This window comes from Apis mellifera, linkage group LG4, assembly GCF_003254395.2.
Source record: "Apis mellifera strain DH4 linkage group LG4, Amel_HAv3.1, whole genome shotgun sequence".
Lineage (NCBI taxonomy): Eukaryota > Metazoa > Arthropoda > Insecta > Hymenoptera > Apidae > Apis > Apis mellifera.
In genome coordinates, this window is record NC_037641.1 from 9449629 (window position 1) to 9472167 (window position 22539).

General features: G+C 42.4%; 1 protein-coding gene and 1 non-coding gene across 3 annotated transcripts in view; one reads left to right on the forward strand and one right to left on the reverse strand.

Annotated features, from left to right (window-relative positions):
- The window catches only part of LOC550811 (protein timeless homolog), a 180496-nt gene that overhangs the window by 116246 nt on the left and 41711 nt on the right, over positions 1–22539 (reverse strand). The gene's annotated exons all lie outside the window — the stretch shown is intronic.
- On the forward strand, positions 15668–15756 carry Mir6054 (microRNA 6054). Its single transcript, NR_127329.1, has one exon. It is a non-coding gene; the product is annotated as a microRNA 6054 (primary transcript).

The window sequence follows — 22539 nt, forward strand, 5'->3', positions numbered from 1 at the left end:
AACGACACGTCGCTAATAGAAATTTCTATCGTTGATTGTACTGTACAACCGTTCCGCGTCGAGTTTCAATCGGAAAAAATTCATTGGATTCAAAGAAAAAAGGACATCGATCCGATATTCGTCAAAATCCCGAATATCTTCTTCAAAATTTCACTTCGTTTGCTAAAAATTTATTTCTCACTCGGATCAAGTTCAAAAGAATTCATGTTAGAAAACATATATATATATATTTATTTCCTTCAATTGCATCAATTTCCACGCTTTTATACACACAAACACGTTCATCTTCTTCAATTTGAAAACTGTTGAAACCCATCCCATCGCTCGCCCATTTTAACAATCCGGGCGGAGGCGAATCATCCGAACGACTAAACCCCATTATTCGCCGACTGGTCTGATTAGGTGGAGGGAGGGGAGGTGAGGAGAAACGGCGGTCTGATCGTAATGCCGTTTAAAATGCATGAGGAATAAAGATTTTATGGGGCATAAAAAGTTTCGTGGCGGCGCGTTAACCCGAGAGGAAAAAACAACAACAGGGGCCAATCGCGCGCGGGAATTACAACAAGGTTGTTGCTTGGCCGCCTCGCCTAATCGAGAAAACTGTGGCCGGTGGATTGGCCGGCTCGTGTAAACCGGAATCACCGAGGACGTGTCCCGAAAGATCCATCAAGTGCCCAACGACCGCGAAATGGCCCTCGACCAATCTACCGCTAAAATCAGGAAAAATCGTGGACGAGTCGAGCGAGAAAGAAACATCCCTCCCTCCCTCTCTCTCTCTCTTTCTCTCTCAACATTCGACATGTTACGGGGAGTCGAAGGGGTATGAAATACACGCGGATGTGGAAAGGAGAGGATGATTTTTGTTTTCCTTTCTTTTTTCTTTTTTTTATCGTCAAATCTAATGTTAAAAGGATGAAATTTTAGCATCTATGGGTGGCGTGGAGAGAGGATCAGAGACACGAGAGGGGAACGAAGGACGCGAGGCGGAACCGGAAGGTCTATCGGAGACGAAAAATGGGCGCGATGGCGTTACGTCGTCGTAAAAAAAAAAAAAAAAAAAAGGAAGCGGAGGGCGAAATGTAAAGTGTGATGAGATTTATGAGTCGGTACGTACGGGAGGAAGAATTCGATTATGGGAAGGAAGCGGATACAGTGCTTGTATCTGGTTTAGTCAATCTCGGAGAGACACTGTTGTGACTCAATTTCGAGATTGTAATCCAATTCTTTTTTTTCTTGATCTCGAAAATAGTTTCTTAATTAAATAATGAAATATATGAAAAACATATTTTTCTATTTTTACATTTTTCTAATCACAAGATCAATTTGTAAAAGAAAAATAATGAGAGAAGGAGAAAAAACACAAAACGATATATATATATATTTAGAGGTGTATCTCGAATACAGCCCTGATTTTCGCGAGAGCCGAGCTTTCGCGAGGTTGTCGAAGGGGTGGGGGGTTAAGAGATATCTTCCCGATAGCGAATGCGTGTTCCATTCGAACGAGAAAAATAGATTCGCGGCGTATTTGGAACGGAAATGGAGGTGAATCCCAATATGTAAGTATCGTTACGATTTCTCTATCGCCTATAAACAAAAAAAAAAAAAAAAAAGGAAAGGAAAAAGAAAAAGAAGAAGAAAAAAATAAATCCTCGGCGAATATCCATAGAACCGCGACGAAGAAAATAATACAGAGCCCTGGGGAATTCGATACGAGCCGCATCGCCATATTCAATAGCGCGATTCACTCGACTTGCACCGACTCTCAATTTTGCGGATTCCTGCCGTTGGTCGCGATGTAAAACTGCGAAATACCGGAAGCCGCGGCATCCCGCGGAAACCCGGCAAAGAGGAAAATCGGGGACCGAGCCAAGAAAAAGGGCAGAGACGAGGTATTTTAACTGAAAATGGCTTCCACTCTTGGCGTATCGTACACACGAGGAATCGTGGTTTTAAAATTCCATATCGTTACGTTTTCTGGGAATTAAATCATTTTTCTAAAGAAATGTTTCGCTCTTCTTAATTATCAAGAATATATTTGTATACATTTGTATTGGATTCGATTGAAAAATTACTTGCCATTCATCAATTTTGAGGGAAAAATTGATCCAAACGTTGAGATTGAAGTTTAGTTTTTTCTTTTTTTCACTAGCATTCCGTTCTATTCATCTAACTAAATTCTTCGTCACAAGAAAGGAATAAAACTGGCGAACTGGCGAAGTATTAAAAGATGATATTATACGAGATGAATTCTTCTCTATGCGTAACGTGAATGTGAAATTGTACGTTGAAAAAGGAATTTGTAGGTAATTTAAGAAGTTGAGAAAGGTAAAATGATACGTAAGAGGAATAATAATTCTTCAAATGATAATTCTAGTAGGAATATTATTATGGCGGCCAAGTGGCTTCATAAGTTACAATTTTATACGCGAAAAGGGAAGAAGGGGGAAAAAAAATAATAATAAAGGGGGCAAATTTACGCGATATATACGCGTAAATAGAGGCGTGTAAAAGCATGGCGAGCGGAAGGATGCACCCTCGACGCAGGCATACTCTTTGCCTTCCATGATTCCCTCGCGCCTCTACCTTTATTCCAGGATCGTTTTCAACGGAGCTACTTTGCGTAGAAATATCAAATGACCCTCCGTAGGTAGCATCGTATTCCTTACTCGTTTCTCCCAACATTTGTACTTGTCTCCATTCTGGCTGTCGTGAATCATCCGTGAGATACTGACTTCCTTTTTATTCCCCATCGTTCCCGTTTGGATATAGCAAGGCAAAGCAAGTCGATCTTGTCGCCTTGCCACGTTCATTAGAAACTGCAACACCGTAACTACAACCTCTGTTCAAACAACGATTAACCTTGCCTCAACGGTTGCCTCGGATATTAAAATCTTGGTAAATAGTTGGAGATACGTGGGAGAATAAGAGGAAGAGAAATAAATGATAAAGAAAAAAAGGTAATTTTTCAAATGCAAATATAAATCTTGAAGAATCTTGAAAAAATAAATAAATAACTAATTTGATAATTTGGGCGATGTAATTGGCTGATGAATAATAATATGGCGTAATGATGTATTATAACAATAAAGATATTTTAAATTCTGCGTCGTATGCATAAACTTTGAAACGAAATATCGTAATGACGTAATAAATTTTACGAAATTTACGATCGAGTATAATATCGATATAATATACGAATATATAACTCTTTGAATTTTAATTAAAAAGCGCATAAAAATACCGATCTTTTCTATTTATTTTTAAATCGGTACGTATATACCTTTGCCGCATCATCGAACAATTTAGTCGTCCACGTTAGGGATGCACCTACTTTAAAAACATTTCACATCAATTGAATTATAAATACCGGCTCCATCACCGAATCTACTTTTTTTTTTATCGACGAAACGTTTCATATTTGATATAATCAGAATTTCGAAAATTTTTCACTTTATAAAATCAATACGTACGGTGAATAAATAAATAAAAAAAAAAAAAGAGAGAGCAATAATTCGATTAAACGCTATAAAAAAAAAAAATCTTATATTAACTATCTCTTAACAATTTCCATATTTCATTTTCAACCACGAATTGTTTCCACGATTGATCAAACAATCAAAAATATTGGAAAGAAAGAAGATTCCATTTTGGCTCGCAACAATATATATTAATTATCCCTCGCACGAAAGGCTTTGCGATTCAGAATACGCATTCACTGTTCGGATTTGCGCTGAATACGTCGCCCTACGTAGGGATCATATTTGCCTGAACTACGATATGGTTCGCCTTTTGCATTCTAGAACTCACGGAATTCGTGTAGTGAGTTGGCTTACAATCACGTAGCACGGTGCATCCGCGATCCTTTGAACGTCGAATTCGTGGATCATTATAGCCGGGGACCTGTCTTTCGCTAGAATGCGCATTAGAGCTCCATAGCTCTCCCCTCCCTCCCCACTTCCTCCCCCGACAGTTCCTTCCACCGTGCCTCCGACCAAGCTTTCCAACGTCGACGGATCGAGGTCTGAGTCTCTCGAAAGGATATATTTCAGATTTATAATCTTTTTTTTTCTTCTTCTTCTTCTTCTTTATCAGGATGATCCATTTTCGTTATTATATTAACCGATGAAAATAATCGGTGAAAATAAAAATTCACTCTCCCTCCTTTCATTCCTCACGCCCCTCATGACGCTCAATGACGAATATTACTACTCGCCTCTCGATTTCTGCTCGAATATCATTTCAAAGAGTTTCGTAATAATACCTCTCGTGAAAGCTGATTCTCCTCGGCTTTCTTCGTAATTATATGCTTGATTTATTTCGAGATGGGATGTAATTCGATCAATTTGCAAATTGCACGGGTAATAAATACAGGATGTGATTACTCGACTCCGGCCATTCCAATTATTTTCCAGTTGTTTAATTTGTTAGACGTTGTGGATGGAAGAATTTCGTAATAATAATATTTTTTTCGACGAATTCAATCGATAGAAGACAGAAGAATTTCGATAGATTCATTAACAAATAATATATTAGAAATGTGCTAGATCGAATATATATATATTATTCGTTTTAACGATGGTAAAAAAATATCGCGTTTTTTAATAATTACATCCAATTCCAATAGAAAATTCTTTTCTCCTTCTTCTTCTTCTTCTTCTTCTTTCCATATTTTATTACATTTTATCACATTGCCATAGTAAGAGATCCTTTCTCCCTTTGAAATGTCGGATATTTCCCGTTTAATAGAATCTTCTATTATAATTTCACGAGATAAATATCTTACACTTGGAAAAAAGTGGAGGAGGAGGAGGAGGGAAGAACGGATAGAAGGGGATGAGAAGCGGGATTTTATTTGTAACCTGGAGAGCGTAGTCAACAATTTGAAATTTAAAATACGAAAGAGAAGTGCCATTTCTTTATTGCTCCGACGACCTAGATTCATCAAATCTTTGTCACGGTGCGCAATATCTAACCAAGCCTCGAAACACTTCAAATATGTATATAAAACGGTGGGAATGAAATGCAAATATTACCGTGACGACTAACGATATCCTACGAAATCTACGAAATTTCCACGCGCTGCGTACTTTTACTGTGCATCCTTTTACCGTTATATATTCCTTAAAAAGAAAAAAAAAAAAAAAGAAAAAAATGGAGAATAAAAATTGTAGAAAAAAATTGATCCACTAAGAATATCGAGATCTCTTCTTCCATCGAGACTATTACTTCTCTGCGGAATGCGGAATTTATCACGCAATACGTTTTGACGAATCACGCCATTGATAATCGAACTTTCTATCGTTTGAACACGTACAATCGATATATTCCCTACTTTTCCATATCATATATCTTTCGCTCGATAAAGAACTCTCTCGTTATCTAGCGATCATTCTTCCTTCTTTCAAAACTGTTACAGATAATAATCACAGATTTAATTGTTCGCAGAAATTATAATATACGTGAAACATAAAGAACAGATTTGCATCAATATTAGCAATTAAAAAAAAGATTCAGATCAGAGAATGTTAAAATTCAGAGTTTAATTTAAATCATCATCAATCATAAAAAAATGCAAAACATTATGCTAAGGAATGGTGTCCATTAAGAGCCAACATTCGAGTCTCGAGGCGAGTTTCAATCCAGGAACGTAACGGGAAAAATCTTTCGGATTTCGAAATGTCAGTTTTCGAACAGAAAGAGAAACAAAGCGTTATCCCTAGGTCTCTAGGGGAGTAAACATTAAACCGTATGGAAGCGTAAATGTGATATAAGGCACTCTGGGTGTGCCTCTAAACGAAAATAGAAACCGTTCCAAAAAAAGGAAACGCGAGGGTATCCATTTCCAGCGGATGGAAAACAACGAGGTATTCGCCTCGAATTCCGCGAAACGAGCGAACGCCTCGTTCCAGACCTCACCGTTCGAGAATGTAAGTATACGTACATACGTATATATATATATATATATATATATATGGACAAGTGTAGATCGAAATAACGAAGATGTTTCGCCATGGAGAATTTATTCGCGTTCCCGTTGTCTTTGAAGCGTCGTGGGTCGGGTGATTCGAGATAAACAAGATTCGAAATTAGAACTTGTAAATTAGAACGGGAGATGTTTTAATCTTAAGTCTCGCGGTATTTTTATTATATCTTGAACGAGGATTTCGTTTCAACGAGTGAATTTTATCGAACGACGAGATCTTACGATTACATTTATTCCCCCGTCGTTGCACCCCTATAATCCACGGATCCTATTGATGGATGATTGATAAATTAGCTTGTCAAATGTTGTCCAGCTCGATCGATATTCGATTATTTTCCAAATAATAGTCGCTAATCCTTTCGGTCGGTAAAGATAAGCGAAATACGAAATTGAGTCATTAATCCTTACACTGTTATGGTATCTATCTAGCTTTGACAAATCCTCTCACCGCCCGCTATACGAGCGTTTAACGTTTGCTCAATTATTTTTCAAAAGATTAATCTTCGAAGAATTATGTTGTCAAAATTAACTTTCTGATATGAAAATGTCTGGATTGATTAATAATTAAATCATGTTGTAATATAACTTCAAAAAATATATATATATTTCTTTCTCATAAAGAAATCTCACAAATCACAAGGAAGCATAATTATTATTTTTCGTGATTCTTTCCTTAATTAATTTACAAATTATCGAAACCGTGAAACTGTAAAACTGTAAATGGATACCGTCAGATACACGCGATGTATAGAACGAATTTTTAATCTCGAATTTCTGGAAACCGAAGCTTCGAGCAAAAAACATTTTCCTACTTTTTTTTTTTTATTTTTCATTTTTTATCGAAACAACTTTTTATTCGTTGTACTCGAACAAAATAATAATAATAATAACAATACGTATTTATACAATTGATTAAACCGATTTAATGTGAAAAATAGTTTCTCGAGATAAATATCTGGTATTATATTGTCGATGAAAGATATGAAAATTTTCTTTTACCAAATTACAAGGAAGCAAGAGTATCGTATACGCGTCGAAGAGAATTAGGAGACGAAATACGGCGAAGGGAATCATTGGCCGGTCAATGACAGTCAATTCGCAAGGCGAGAAAAAGTTTTGAGATCAAAAGGAGAAGTGGGAAAAATCTGATATAAAATCTTCACGATCGTACACAACGTGGCCGATAAAAGTTTGATGCGCGGCGTAACGCGATACGTATTCCCCTCCCCAACACCTCCCCTTGCAAGTTACGGTGCAAGTCTCGAGACTTTCGATGCTGGAACATTATCGTTCGGGATCGCGCTTCTTGCTCTTCCTGCTGCAACTCCCTGCCACGATAGTGCTTGACACGAATTTTAAAAAATTGTACCGCGCATCTCGACTCCCCCGGCACGTCCTACTTTCGCAGATAAGAAGAAGTCTTACTTCGCCGAGTCGCGTGAATATCAAGGAAGACTCTTAAACATCCCATCGACGTACATCACGAAGACGGAGGTTCGAGTGAAATTACCGCTTTAATATTTAATTAACAAGAAATCACCCCGCTCTTTGATCGAATTTCTCTTCGAGATCTCTCCTTCGGCCTTCGCCTTCATCGATACCTCTGATTTTGTGAAAAATCGACGTGTTATATTTGCTTAACTTATCGAATTATATCGACACAGGAAAAAAAAAGCATTTTTCGTAAGATCTTATAAATTTCCAAATTCGAAACCAGTTGAAAAATTGTCGAATCTTCCCCGCAATAAAGTATATATTCGTGGACAAAGGCAAAAGGAATTTTAAGAGGATATTGTTCCTTTTTTCTCTTTTTTTTTTTCCTCTCTTTTCGTATCGTCGGTGGACGTGGATGGTAAAAATGCCGAGCCAAAAATATTTACCTCGTCGGAGTCGAGGGGGAAGGGGAGGAGGAAGTAGTATAAACGTAGTGGAGTGAATTAATCGTGGATAAAGTGGCGGTGAAAAACAGCAGTAAGCTTGTTAACCAGCTCTTGTACGTGAATGTACTACAATTCGCCACTGTATATATACACACATTCGCGTGTGGAAGGAAGGAAAAAAGTGTCTTTAAATGTTTGCGCGTTAAGTGGCGTGCTCAATGGGCGACGCGTCTTCCAACGATATTGCTCGAACCGATATTAAACATTGTAAACACTTTCAACTGGATAGCGCGAGTGAAACGAACAGAGAACAGAGAACAGAGCACGTTTGTTAATAAAATTTCATTTTTATTAACTTTAGGATAAAAATATAATATATATATAAACGCGATTAAAGATTAAAAAATAGTTGGCGAGAATTAGGCGAGGGAATTTCGCGTAATTTCGCCAATAAATTTATCCGCCGATAAATTTTCAACGTTCCCGGGGCGGGAAATTGTCCTAAATCCAGTATCATTTGAATTTTGCCACAGGATTTCACCCGGAACCATTGTATCCTCGTTTAAATATTTACCCCGACTGGAAGCACCGTTGCACGCGTATCGACCTCTATCCTGATCAAAGGTGGTTGCTAGACGGAAGAAGGGAAGAGAGAGAGATAGGGCCGAACGACGAGAGAGTAAAGAAATATATATATATATATATATATCGTTTGATGCCAACATCTGTGGCACGAAGCAAGGGTAGAGGAGAAGGAAGAAAGGAACAGAACGGTTAGGAGGGAGAGAAAAACATTCGCGTGGCCCTTTTCCACTCCTCGGGAGTGTCTTCTGGAATATACCGTTTTCCTCGTTTCTTCGCGTTTCTCCGGCATCTTCTCCTCTCCCCGGCAAGAAGAGACATTTGGTGCAGACCATTACCCCAGTCCCGGGTGCCATCGGCCATCAGCAGCGCGTTAAAGCCGTTGCAATTACAAACTCCGACAGTCTCATCCCCTTTACTTCCACCTTCCTCCCCCTACCTACCTTCCTCGCCTACCAACGCCATCTCGCTCCCTCCCTAGCTCATTCCGTGTCTGCTCCTGCCTCCCCTCCCCTCCCCTCCTCGGCATGGCACGTTTCCATTCACTCTTTCCCTCGTTTCACCCTTTTCCACGACACCGGCCAACCACTCTCTCTTTCCATCGTTCCGATTTTCTCCTTTTGGTCTCGACCGACGTCGTCCCCATTTACATTCGGGCAGGCCGCTATCGTAAAAGTAACTTTGTAACCAGCCACCAACCAGGCCAGGATTCCGCTCCTCTATTTCGACGAAATTACACGCTCGCCGAGAGCCGCAGCCTCGAAAGATTTTCCCTTATCAAACCGACCGAAATCCGCCCCTCTTCTCCACTTTTGCGCGACAGAGCGTCGGCGAAACTCGTTCTCAGACTCAAAAATCTTCCCTCCTCTGTCTCTCCCTCTCTCTCTGCGCATTCTCTGCTCAATTTCGGCGGGGAAACTCACGAGTTTCCCTCGAATTGTTAATTTTATATACCGGGTGACCGGGGGAGGATGGAGAGAGTTGTCGTTCCCAGTTTGTTCAGGCTTGCGAGACCTATCTTGCCTTCTCGGGCTTTTAATTGGCCACCCCTTGATTCCCGAATTGTTACCGATTTTCTTCCCGATCTATATGGAAATTTTCGATGGATGTTTCTCTGATTGAAAGCTCTCGATTCGAAAGAGGATGGAAGATTGGATGGAACGTTGGAAGCAACGATCGAACCCGTAATCCGTAATCCGGGGAGGAAGCGTTATTAAGTATCGAGATATCTCTGTATCTCAATTACGATCCAACTCGGTTTGCCAATGATCGCGCCAGTTCTCTGGATTAAGACAATTATCATCGTTATTACGTTATGAGCACGGGAGGGGAGGAGAGAGAGAGAGAGAGAGGGATCTCTGAGGGAGGGGGTTGAATTCAGAGAAACTTGTGAAAATCCAATTATCCTCGAACTTTGGACCCGATAATACTTCGCTGCTATATAATTCGATACAGAAGATTTCTTATTAAATATCGATTGATTTCACCATTTCATTCGTTGAATCGACCGAGTCGGAAAATTCGTTCGTTCGCGCGAAAATTTTATTCGAAAATATTTTAAATCGACGAAGTATGAAGGAATAATATTTTTACACTTCTCTCTGTGTAAGTTTTTTCAAAGTGGAATAGAATTTCTTTATTCGCGAATTTAAACCTCGAAAGCAAATCAAGTAAAATTTTTTCATGGAAGAACGTAAGAAAGATATATATAATTTTTCTAATACACGATAATTCTGGAAATAATTAAACCGTGTCTATGGAAATTAACAATAGTCATCGTTTCGAAATTAATTCAAATGTTGGCTAATTAATTTGTGTTTTAAAGTGTACTTTAAAGTGCTTTACGATAATGCTTTGCGAAAACTATATGGTGATAATATAGATTTTGAAAAAAAAAAGAAAAAAATACAAGAGAAAGTGCCTTTTAAATTCTGAACTCGGGATTCCATAAAGAGAAGCGAACTAAATCAGGGAACGGGAAATTCGATAATCAAATTCCATGAAATATCGCGCTCACGTTCGGCAAGAATCGATTTTTTTTTTCTCTCTCTTTCACTCGTAATTTTCGAAAATTTGATAAAATTGCACGTATGCTTTGTTATTTATACCAACAATATTTCATTAAAGGCAATTATGCGGTTTAAACGATATCTATAATATTAAAAAAAATTTGCTATTTTCAATCAAGTATAATAAAATCTGTATAAATTTCATTTGAATTACATTGTTTTCGCAAAAAAAAGTAATCGTATTATCTCATTCAAAAAAGAATTAAAGTACAACATTTTTCAATTCCAAATATTGAATTTACAATTTTTTTGCAACAAAAATGTCGTATTAACTGCAACTAAAATGGATTCAATCGCGCATTAAAAATACAAACAATCTGCAAGAACAAATAATAAATCGTTCAACTTTAATAAAAATTACGTTTAAACCTCGATATCCCTCCTTTATAAAAATATCATTTAATTTCATTATAATTCTCAATTGACGAAATCTACAAAAATCATATCGAATTCAAATTATTTACGCGTTATTTCCATCTCTGCAACAAGAAAATTTGTTTTTCAAATAAGAGTTTTGATATATTGGGAGAAAGATTAATCCGAAGAGTGGTCTGCGAGTCGGACGAGTCGTTTAAGAACAACGATCCGCTCGTCGGAATACGTTTGAAACGGATGAAGGGGGGCAGAAGTATTTTCAAGCGATCGTGAAATTGTCGTATCAAAAATGCCAGTGTATGACCATTTCGAACGATTAAATCATCGTTTGCAACTGGCCGGCTTTAAAGTGACGTGGATTTTCAGGTCAATTTACAGAGCACTTAATCGAACGGGTGTGTTTGAAGTCAGCGTTTGCGCTCGTCATCGAAATCGTTTGTTTCGAACCGGTCCGATAATACCGGGATAAATCTTGATTCAGTTATTCTACTCTGATACCTTGTGTTTTCCACCATATTCAGCGTGGCGAGCGAGTAGAAGTGAGGGTTGAGAGCTCTTCAAACACAATGGTCCACCCCCATAAATGCAAACTAGAGAATCGGAGGGGGGGGAGGGGAAAAATAAATAATGGTATGCTCCGCTTTTTTTCCAATTTCTACGGAAGGAAAGATTTTGCATGCACGTAGATAACCATTCTCCATGGGAGAAAAATTTGAGCTGAAAAATGAAATCTGAACGGCGGGAAAAGGGGAAATTGCAGAATTGTGTGACAAGTTTGTCTTCTTTTCCATCTTTCGTATCTTCGTAATAAAATCTCCGTGTGAATATCTTTAGGATGAAAATTCTTCGAATCGTTTTCTTCTTTAAAAATATTAATTGATGTACGTACATACGTGTATAATTTAACAACTTTTAATTTGAATGTTAACATTTTCATTTTTTCATTCTTTTTTCATGAATTCTCTTAAGAACGATCGAGGAACGAGAGAACAAAGATTGCAATGCGGAAACAACGCTTTCGAATAAATGGCGCTTGGCACGTTTCCACGCGATAACAACACTTAATAAGGCAGTAACGTATTTTCTCGCCGAATTAGCCCTTGTTTCGGAAACGTCGATACATTTTTTCCTCGTTTACGCTCAAACCGAAGAAATTAACAAATACGCTTGATCCATAACTGCAAACAATGGCAACTTAAACTTCTCTAGCTGAAATGTCATCGACGAATAATAGGAGACGAGTGTTTACCGTAGTTTTATCGTGAAAGGCAGGCAGGCAGGCGAACGTAGAAGTAGATACTGGCACGCGGTTTAAATGCAGCATGTGCTTCCTATTTAGCGCGAATAAATATCTCACGATTTAATATCCCATCAACCTTTCTCTCCCTTCATCGACTTTAATTAAAGATTCATCAACGAAGCAAGGAGGATTTTCACCTCATTGATTTGTACAAAAATATCTATTTCCCTGATAATTTCCACTCTCCATCGTGATCAGTCTCCAATTAAATCTCGGCAATCTCTGCAATCCGACGCGATAAACGATGCACAATTGTCCATGATCAAAGACCAGCGAAATCCATAAATCTAAGCTTCGAAACGCATCGTACATCGCTGAGATATTGGCGCCAGTGTATAAAGCCAGAGGAATCCGTCAAACGGGGGGCGTCTATGAGCGAAGTTTCATCCTAGGTGTCTGGAAATATTTCATCGGAGTAATGGAAGGCGAACTACGACGACGACACAAACGTTTCCACTCTCTCTCTCTCTCTCTCTCTCTCGAGGCGATAAATTAGCGAGTCTCCGTTTAATCGAGCGGAATCTTTCTTTTAATCAACGCCGTATCTCTTGCCGTGATTGACATCCGGTTTCTGCAACTTTTTCGTTCTACGATTTCGTTCGTTTTTTCACCGCTCCTCGATATATCCTTCGAGAACGAAGGAGGAGAATCATTCGACGATCGAACGAAAATCCTACTTTTTAAGTAGGGAGGGAGGGGCAAGTATTTAACCAGAAGCGGCGGTAACTTAATCTGCGATCGTACGCTACGATCGAAGAGAAATATCAAGAGTGGTGGAGCCAAGATCACGTTCGATCCGTGAGTCCGGCAAGTAGAACAGTAATTCCCATGAGATTAGAGACGCGGAGAAACTAATTTATGGGAGTCGAAATTCTGCTTGCTTCTCCGTGTATACCCAAGGATAACTTGTATGCGTCGTGCTTATGCACGAAAATATACGTGTACGTATCTCTTAAGGTTAAAAGTAAGCTTGGTATTTCTTTATTTATTCTTCAAGATATCTCGAATGCGATATTGCAATGATTCCGTGGAATCTTTTAACTTTCGAAGAAAGTTGGGATGAAAGTTGAAAGAAACTTTGCAAAGAGATTCGATTTGGTGGAGAGAAAATGATGGGAAAAATTATAGTTTTTTTTCTCTCTCTCTCTTTCTCTCTCGAAAATAATCGCGAGAGACGAGATATCGGATCGAGGTTCTCGAAATGCTTTAAACGGTGTGTTTTAATTACACGGTGAAATAACAGAAGGGAACGCGAGAAACAGAGGATATTGAAAATGACAACGTGCAGTAGAATGTGAAATTAGTTGACGGTAAATCTCTCGTCCTTTCGTCTCTCCGAGTACTCTCTATTCAATCATTCTCTTCTAAGTAGGATTATACCGGCACCGGCTAAAACAATGGCTTCTTAGACGTGCGGATCAGGCTTAAGTGGTTTAAATTTTGACTATACAAACGATACGAACTTCTCATAGTACGTACCCTCGCGCAAAAGGAGGCTTAATTATACCACCAGCTAGGAAATTCTCTAAAATGTTTATTTTACCGTTATTACCGTCAATACTCTGAAATTCTAAATTAACGTTTCCACGTTGGGAAAAAATATTAAACGAGTTCAAAGATATAAATATAAATTTGCAATGCGGCAAAGGTCTCGAGATAATCGCGTTGGCCGAAAACGGCGTAACGAGATAGAAAGCGTGGATGCTGGGAAAGTAGCTGACCTCTCACCTTATTTCGTGGCAACTGCACCTCGGCTCCTTTGTAATCCCAGCACGCGAATCGAATTTAAGAAAGCCAACTGCCAGCGGTACGCGGACGTGTATCGGTAAAGTTTTAGTTGCGTTTCCTACCTACACTGTACCTACCGCGAAATCCTTGTTCGAAGAAACAAGAAGCCACGATACACGCCTTCACGTGCCAGCATCTATTACAACCATAAATTCAATATGAATCCAGCATCATCCATTAATCGGTCGCGACCTATCATCCTCCTCCAACCGTTGAGACGATTTCTGACGATTTCCCTCTTTCGAAGGAAGAATAAAACTCGAGGAAAAAAAGAATCGAAAGTGTTGTCAAGGTTTTTACAAGTCGCGAAGGGGAGACGAAAAGATGGAAAACGGAGATCCGATGGAATACGAGGAGGAAGAGAGTGGAAGTTTGGACCGCGATGGGTAACGATTCGCTCGCGCCCCGGAAATCCCAGCACGCGGAATCGAGTTTAAGAAAGTCGAGGCGAGTCAGTGAGTCAGTGAAGCAGGAGGCAGCGCGAGCCGTGGACGACGGTGAGAGTAGTCGGTGAGATCGCAAGGATACCTGTACCAGTGTACCTCGTCGTCGGTACACCGTCAGAGGACGCAAGCGCGCTCGCGCCCCTTATCGAGTTCGAGAGCAAAAGCGACGAGTGTCGGGGTGGTGGTGGTGGTGGTAATGGTGGTGGTGGTGGTGGCGTACATCTATATAGGGTGCATAGAAATAGGTGAGAGAGAGAGAGAGAGAGAAGAGGGAGGGAGGAGGAGCGAAGGAGAGAGAAGGTTGGAGGGAAGGGTGGCGGCGCACAGCCGGCTCGGAGGCCGAAAGGGGCGAGGGAGAGAGGCGGGTGCAGCTACGAGTCGGGCGCCGCAGTGTTTGTCAGTCCTTCGTATGGACATCACGTCTGACGCGGCCGATAGTCTGCTCGCGGTCTGGCATCGTCGGTGTACGTACTGCTCGCGAGCTGTTGAGTTTTGGCGGCATCCGTAGCCCCCTTGGTTTCGAGAGGAGGTGGTTCCGTCGAATCTGCCTGTTCGATGAGAACTCGTGAGAAACGCGCGCCTATGCTCGGTGCACCAAGTCTCGGGAAGATCGCGCGGTACCCAACGGTGGCGGCGTGAGCCGTTCCAGGATTATCAATCATCGGCCGTTCGAGATGTGAAGACGCCGCCGTAGCTGGAAGCGATGTGGCTTCCGTTCATACTGCTCGCCTTGATGGCGAGCGGTTCCGCGTGTCCGGATCTGTGCGAGTGTCATCAAAGCGGCGGCGGGGAGAGGGACTTGCCGGTGTTCGTACGCGTCAAGTGTCGCGGACGTGCGCCGGGGTTGTCGGAATTGCCGGCCAGGACGAGGAGCCTGGCCGTGGACGGTGCCTACGATTACGAGGTGATCGGTCTGCTCGAGGAGCTGGAAGTGAGCGAAACGTTGAACGAGTTCCAAGTGATCGGTAGCTCGGACGTGGTCGAACGGTACGTCGACGTAAACGACACGGCCGGCGATGCGTCGGCGGATCCCGATAACGCGACCACCACTATCATCGCCGCCGCCGCCGCCGCCGCCACCACCACCACCACCGCCATCGTCACCACTACTACTACTACTACCACGACCACCACCACCACCACTACCACCACCGTCGCCGCCACCACCACCACCGCCGCCACTATTCTACTACCCTACCTCGACGAATTGTCCGTGACGAACTGTTCGTTGGTGTTCTTGAACGTGTCGTGGCACGGATTCGAGCGCGTCACAGCGTTGAACCTGTCGCGAAACAATCTGGCACGGTTGAACGATGTGACGGTGGGCCGCGCGATGAATATGAGCGAGCTGACGCGTTTCGACTTGTCCGACAACTCGCTGACGGACGTGAGTGCCGGGGCTTTTAGGACGCTTGCGGGATTGGTGAGGTTGAGTTTGCGTAGGAACGCGATATCGAACGTGCACGAGGACGCGTTCCGGGGGCTGGACCGGTTGGAGTTTCTCGATTTGTCGGACAACAGGCTGGCCGATCTGCCCGACAGCGCGCTCACGCCCCTCTACTCGTTGCAGAAGTTGGATCTGAGCGGGAACCAGCTACAAGTTTTGGGCGCCAGGTGGTTCGAGAGCCTGGACAGATTGAGGGAGCTCGACGTTTCGAGGAACGGTTTAGCGCGGGCTGCCTCCGGAACTTTGCAACCGCTTCCGGGATTATCGATACTAAAACTCTCGGAGAATCCTCTGAAAGAGAGGGACGTCTCGTTGCTGTTGGGCACAGGCAGACGCTTGGAAACCGTGGACGCGTCTCGCACGGGTCTGGCCAGGGTGCCGGCCGCGCTCACGAGGTCGGTCAGGGCGCTCAGGCTGGCCGGCAACAAATTGACCACGATCCGGGGTGGCGACTTGGACAGTTATCCCCTTCTACGGATATTGGACATCTCGGAGAATCGGTTGACGGACATCGAGGACGACGCTCTCGGCCGGTTGGAGGTTCTCGAGGAGCTGGACATCTCCGGCAACGTTCTGGCCAAAGTGCCGGGCAGCCTGCCCAACAGTCTCACCAGCCTCAAGCTCGAGCGAAACGCGATCGGCCGGTTGAGAACGGACGACCTCCAAGGATTGTACAATTTGAGATGGTTGACGTTGAACGATAACGACATCGAGGAGATCGAGGTGGGGGCCCTCGGTCAATTACCGGTGCTCGAAGAACTCGATCTATCCGATAATCCCGTTAAAACGTTACCGGCTAATACCTTAAGTGGGCCGAGTAATCTCGCCAAGCTTCGCATGGCGGGCTTAACCTCGCTTCGGGGGGAGCAACAGGAGCAAAGCGACATGGCGTTTCCGGTGCCCACGCCGGAAAGGCTGGTATACCTGGACGTGTCGAGAAGCCCGGTCCTGGCCAGGCAGCTTCTCGCGGACGACGCAGCCTTGTCCGCCTGCAAGAGCTTGATCGAGTTGAATCTGTCCCGAACCAACTTAACGAGCCTAAGATTCGATCTGCCTTACATGCTGCCGCAACTGCGCGCCCTCGACCTTGCCGGGAATCGTTGGAATTGCAGCGAGGATCTGTACTGGTTGGGCGAGTGGGTGAGGCAGCACGAGCGGCCGAGCAAAGACGTTCGATGCGATACACCTGGCCAATTGTCGGGATCCCCGTTGTACGAATTGCCATCACCGCCCAGCCCACCACCCACCGCTGCCCCGCCGACCGTCATCACGCCGCCCACCGCCACGACATTATCGATTCCACCTCCGATCGAACGCTCGTCTCGTTTTAATAACCCGACCGCATCTTCCAACGCATCCGCCGCCCACCCAGCCGCCTCTGTCGCCTCTGTCCACCTGTCGTCCGTTATCGCCGCCACCGAGGGCGCCGCCGAGAATCGATCGCGAGCCGATCGAGATCGCCCCTCCCCCCTCGCGTCGTCGATCGAGGGGACGTGGTCGACGAGGCCGGTCCCGCCGTCGAGCGGGTCGTTGGGACGGAACGGGACGACGACGGGGTCGGGAGGGCGGAAGGAGGAGCAGCGAGACCCGGCTAAGAAAGTTATCGAGGTCGATCGGAGCGCCGCGGCGGAGATTAAAAATTCAATTATAGACGTCGGCCGGGCGTCGCCGTATCGGGACGCGACGAGCGATGGGGAAGCGTCAATTATCGGAACCGGGAACGATTCGGGAACTTTGGATAATCGCATAGAGGACGGTAGCAAGCAGGGGGGGAGCGGGGGGCCGAGCAAACTCGGCGCATCGTCGGCCAAGAGCGCCGCCACCTCCTCGTTCTTCAAGCTATCGAAACTTGGCCCCCCCTCGTCGAAGGAGCAGCCGTTCGAGAAGAAGTATTGGACGAGGAGGAGGGCGAGCAACAATCCGACGAGGGAGAGCTCGTACTCGCCGGTGCTTCTCGGCGGGGAGAATAATAATAATAATAATAACAATAACAACAACAACAACAGGGCCGATTCGAACACGATTGCCGAGGAATTGAACGACAGGAGGGCGACCGATTCCGACGCCAGGGTCTCCGAGGCTTTGTCCGCTGGCGCTCATCCGGGGATGTTGGTGCTGGCTGGCGCTGCGCTCGGCGCTGCAGCCGCGCTCACCGTCGTGCTGTCGCGACGGGCAACCGTGAGGCGAAGGGACAGGTATCATCGGCACGAGAACATCGAGGTGCACACTCTCACCCCGACCACCGAACTTTGGTGACCGGAATCCGAGTACGCTCGATTGTTCGACGTGGACAAGGTATCTGAACATCGAGGATCACGCGTCGAAAGGACGCGATTACCGGACGTGTACTTCGCCGATATTTAGCGGAAGTAAAATTTCACACGACTTTTTCTTTCTTTCTTTCTTTCTTTCTCTTTCTTTTTTTTTCTACTTCTTTTACGCTTTTCCTTTCCGCTCGTGCCAGAATCTTTTGAAAAAAAAGACTTTCGAATCGAAATGTGAAAAAAAAATAGAAAGACTTTTATACACGAATCAAAAATATCGAACGATCGATCAAATAGAGTTTTATCGAAGATATATATACACACACACACACACACTTTTCAACAACGTTTTCTGGCTACGAACCAGATTAACCGGTGTACTGGTTTTCAAGTGAACGACGGACGAACATTGAACAGTCGTGGCTAGGAACGAACAAAGCTCGAACGGATCACCTTACTTCTCGAGGAAGCTCCGAGTAGTTCCCGAATAACCGCCAGATTCGGCTTTGTCCGTCGGGAAATACGCGTCGGGCACGCGGTAAAGTTTCGGCGAAGGAAACTGTTGGCCGAGATCCCATGGAGTCTGGGGAGAAACCACTCTCTCTCGATATTCCTCCATCTCCCGATGAACTCGAGGCGGAGGAGAAATACGGTGAAATTTCGAAAAATCGAAGTGTTTCGTCGTCGGGAACGAGTTGGACTTGTTCGTTGAACGAAGGAACGTATCGAGGAGGACTTTAACGAGGCGATCGAAAAAAAAAACCAAAGAAGAGTGTGCCCTTCCTTTCCTTTCGGAAATCCTGTGAAAGGATCTTCGTTTCAAAGGCGAACGCTTCGGGTGGCAATAATTAAAAAAAATAATAATAATAATAATAAAAAAAGGAAAAAAAAGAAAGAAAGAAAGAAAAAAAAGAAAAAAAAAATAAAAGCAGTCTCTCGCACTGCATCGATCTCAGGCGATCGGAACGTTAAATAGCACACACACACAAAGTGACAATAATAATTGTAACGTGTCGCGTTTCTGGATTGGACGCGTTTCTTTCTCGTCGCGCGTTCCAGGACACTTCTATGATCTGCAAGTGTGGCGTACGTACGTACGGGGGAGGGAAATGTGGTGAGAAAATGACGGGGGGGGGGGGGGAGGAGAGAAAGGCTGGAGAGAAGATGGAGAAAAGAAATTGATGGGACACAGGGAACGTGCTGGCGTGAAATTCGCGGTGGCGAATTGTACGTTTGAATGACAGTGCGAGACGGGGAAGCGAGAGCGATTGCTGGCCGGAAGAACTTTTATCGAACGCTGTGAGATCGAGTGAGAGGAAAAAGGAAGGAGAAGGAGAAGAAGAAGAAGAAGGAGAAGAAGGAGGAGGAGAAGAAGAAGAAGAAGAAGAAAAAAAAGAAGAGATGCGCGAGTGCACGAAAACGGAGTGTAAGTGAAGAAGGCGAGATGGTGTAAGGAGAAAGTATGCGAGGAACGAAGAAGCAAAGGGCTAAACAGCGAGAATGGACGAGAGAGTGAGAGATAGTGAGAGAGACAGAGAGAGAGAGAAAGAGGAAAGATGAGAGCGAGAGGTATGCATGTGTATGCGTGTGTGAGAGAGAGAGAGAGAGAAATGATCGCGAGGTGGAAACCGCTCTCAACGACGGCCAACACCGAGTGTACAGAAACGTAGCTTCCGAACTTAATTCTGGCGGCTTGGCCGGTTGCCAAGACTTCTTAACAAACAGAGAAAAAAAAAAAAGAAAAAAAAAAAAAATTACAAGAGTGGAAGAGAGCAGATAAGAAATAACGAAGAGGCTAGACATTATCTTTCTTAAAATAACCAGTGTCAAAGTACCGCTATGATAATAAACCGATGTACAAAGATGCAATTTTTTGGGTTATTTTGAATCGCCTTCTCATCGATCTTTTCATTTTCGTTTTAGACATAGCCTTGTATCTGTCTAATATATCTTATATTTTATATTTACGTTATTTTATAAATTAAAACGGTGTACTTTTAGATTTGTCGATTTTTTTTGTTTTTTGTTTTATTTCTTTCTTTCTTTCTTTAGAGTCGAGAGAAATAAATGAGAAATAAATTGACGTCTCTTTTAAGAAAGATAATTTTCTTGGAGAATAATAATGAATGTGACGCGCAGGTAAGTTAACATTTTCTCGTTCGTTTGTTCTTTTTCTTCTCTTTTCTTTTCCTTTTTCTTTTTCTTTTTTTTTTTCTTTTCTTATATTCGTTAATGCGTTTGTTTCCACCGAATAAATCACGGAACACGGATTCATTTTTATTCTGATGTCAGAAATTTTACTACAATGCCTGACACGAGGAAATATTTTTGTTTCGCTTTACGGAGCACGTAAATTTACATCATGCTTCACATCTGACTGTTATAATATTTTACGATTTTATCTTTTGTAGAAGGATAATTGCATGCCAGCCACAGCTATCGATTTTTCGTTTCGGAACGGATTTTAATGTTTAATGCGCTACTGTCAAACTCTGTCTCTCCAACTATATATTTTTCATTAATTGCGAATCTTTTATTAACGAGTGTTTTGCGAATTTTGTTAAACACGATTATACTTGATAACATTATACAATGCATGATTACAAATATTTATTCACATTCCAAATGTATATTTATTCGTCAACAAAAATATGTATTATATATATATATACAGTAATATATTTTAATATATACGGTATTAGTATTTAAACAACATTTACATTGATTACAAAACGATTCATATTACGTGTGTATTACGTTTGCTTATAATAACGCGCTTATAATGATTTCTACGAAAATACAAATCTTGAAAATCTTCAAATCTTTCTGTCAACAAATAAAACGTGTCCAAAAACGTTTTAATTATTCGAATATATCAGTCCCTGAGACATCGATGGAAAAAAAGGAAATACGATTAATTTCTCCACCCTTCACCCCCCGCCCCCAGGAAACGGAATAATTAGATGCACCGTAAAAAATGAGAGTCGCGTAATTTATTCCATTCCATCATGAAAATGAATTCCAATACAGAGTCCAGGCCAAAATTATCACGCTTGTTAGCGCGTCAATCGATTCGACTGATCAATTCTGTAATACGCAGCAAAAAAAAAATTGATCGGGCAAAAAATGCTATATCCTGGCGGTAAACAGTATTTCCGGCGGGGGTGGTGGCGGTGGTGGTGGTGGATAATGCGTTATTGGTTCGAAGGCGCGAAATAAGGAAGACGAGGTGGGAAGAAAGAAGAGAAGAGGAGAGGAGAGGAAAGAGGAGAGAAGTCAGGAACTGTCGGAAAAAAAGATCGACAGCTGTCGGAAAAATCTGTGCCTTTCGAGATAAGGCGGTATCCGCTTCGATTCGAGATACAAGGATTTCACGCTTTCAGCCATTTATCGAGCAAACAGATTTCCTGCATCTGCCGCGTTCCGCGTGTTTCGTCTCGTCTTCTTCTTCTTCTTCTTCTTCCTCTTCTTCTTTTTTTCCCCCTCTTTCTCTCCTCGGAAAGCTTTGGAATGAAGCTTTTCGGAAATTCGTGCGTTTAAAATAAAATGTCGATGGTTTTACAGAAGAGACCGTCCTACGGTCGGTTTCTATATCTCGTGTGTGAACGTTTTCGATTTTTATTCTTTATAAATGTTTCAAACGCGCATTGGATTGTAATATTAATATTATAAAATTTATACCGTAGTTTTTATATCTCGGTGTAATATTTTTGATACGACGACGATTGTAATTGAGGTTGATTGTAAAATAACGAATTAACGAGAGAGAAAAAAAAAAGAATTTAATACTACATATACAATTCAGAGAAGCGTAAATTAATGTTGGAGCATTCGAAGATTATATAAATATTAAAAAAACAATCTCTGCGTATCGACAGATATTTCCGGTGAATGACATCGTTAAAACTCTCTTATCGGGCTGAAATTCCGTATTATTTTTCGTGATTACGTTGCACCATTTGCAACAACAATTTCCACACTTTTTGCTTTAACAACGTCCCCCCTCGCTGCAGAAAATCCATTTTACAAAACCGTATTATCATACAATTAAAATTAAAACCGTTTCGACGTTATACCCCGAAAGCGAAATTTAATTTACAAATTTTATTTTCACCTTTGCATTAAAGCAATTTCCGCCGATTCAATTATTGACCTCTCGCGAGTTCATTCTCGCCCTCCCCCCCCCCTCTCCTCGCATGATGCGCCACGTTTATTAAGTTAAACGACATGTAAAACTCTAATATCGCGCAGACTACTATTATAACAACAAAGATGACGCTGCGAAACTGTAATCGAAATATATCGAAAAATTATTTCATCCCACAACAAGAATCCTTCCAATTATCATTTGCAACGTGACCCTTTCCCCTTCACCCCGAGATAGTACAACTTTTCACGCGTAAAC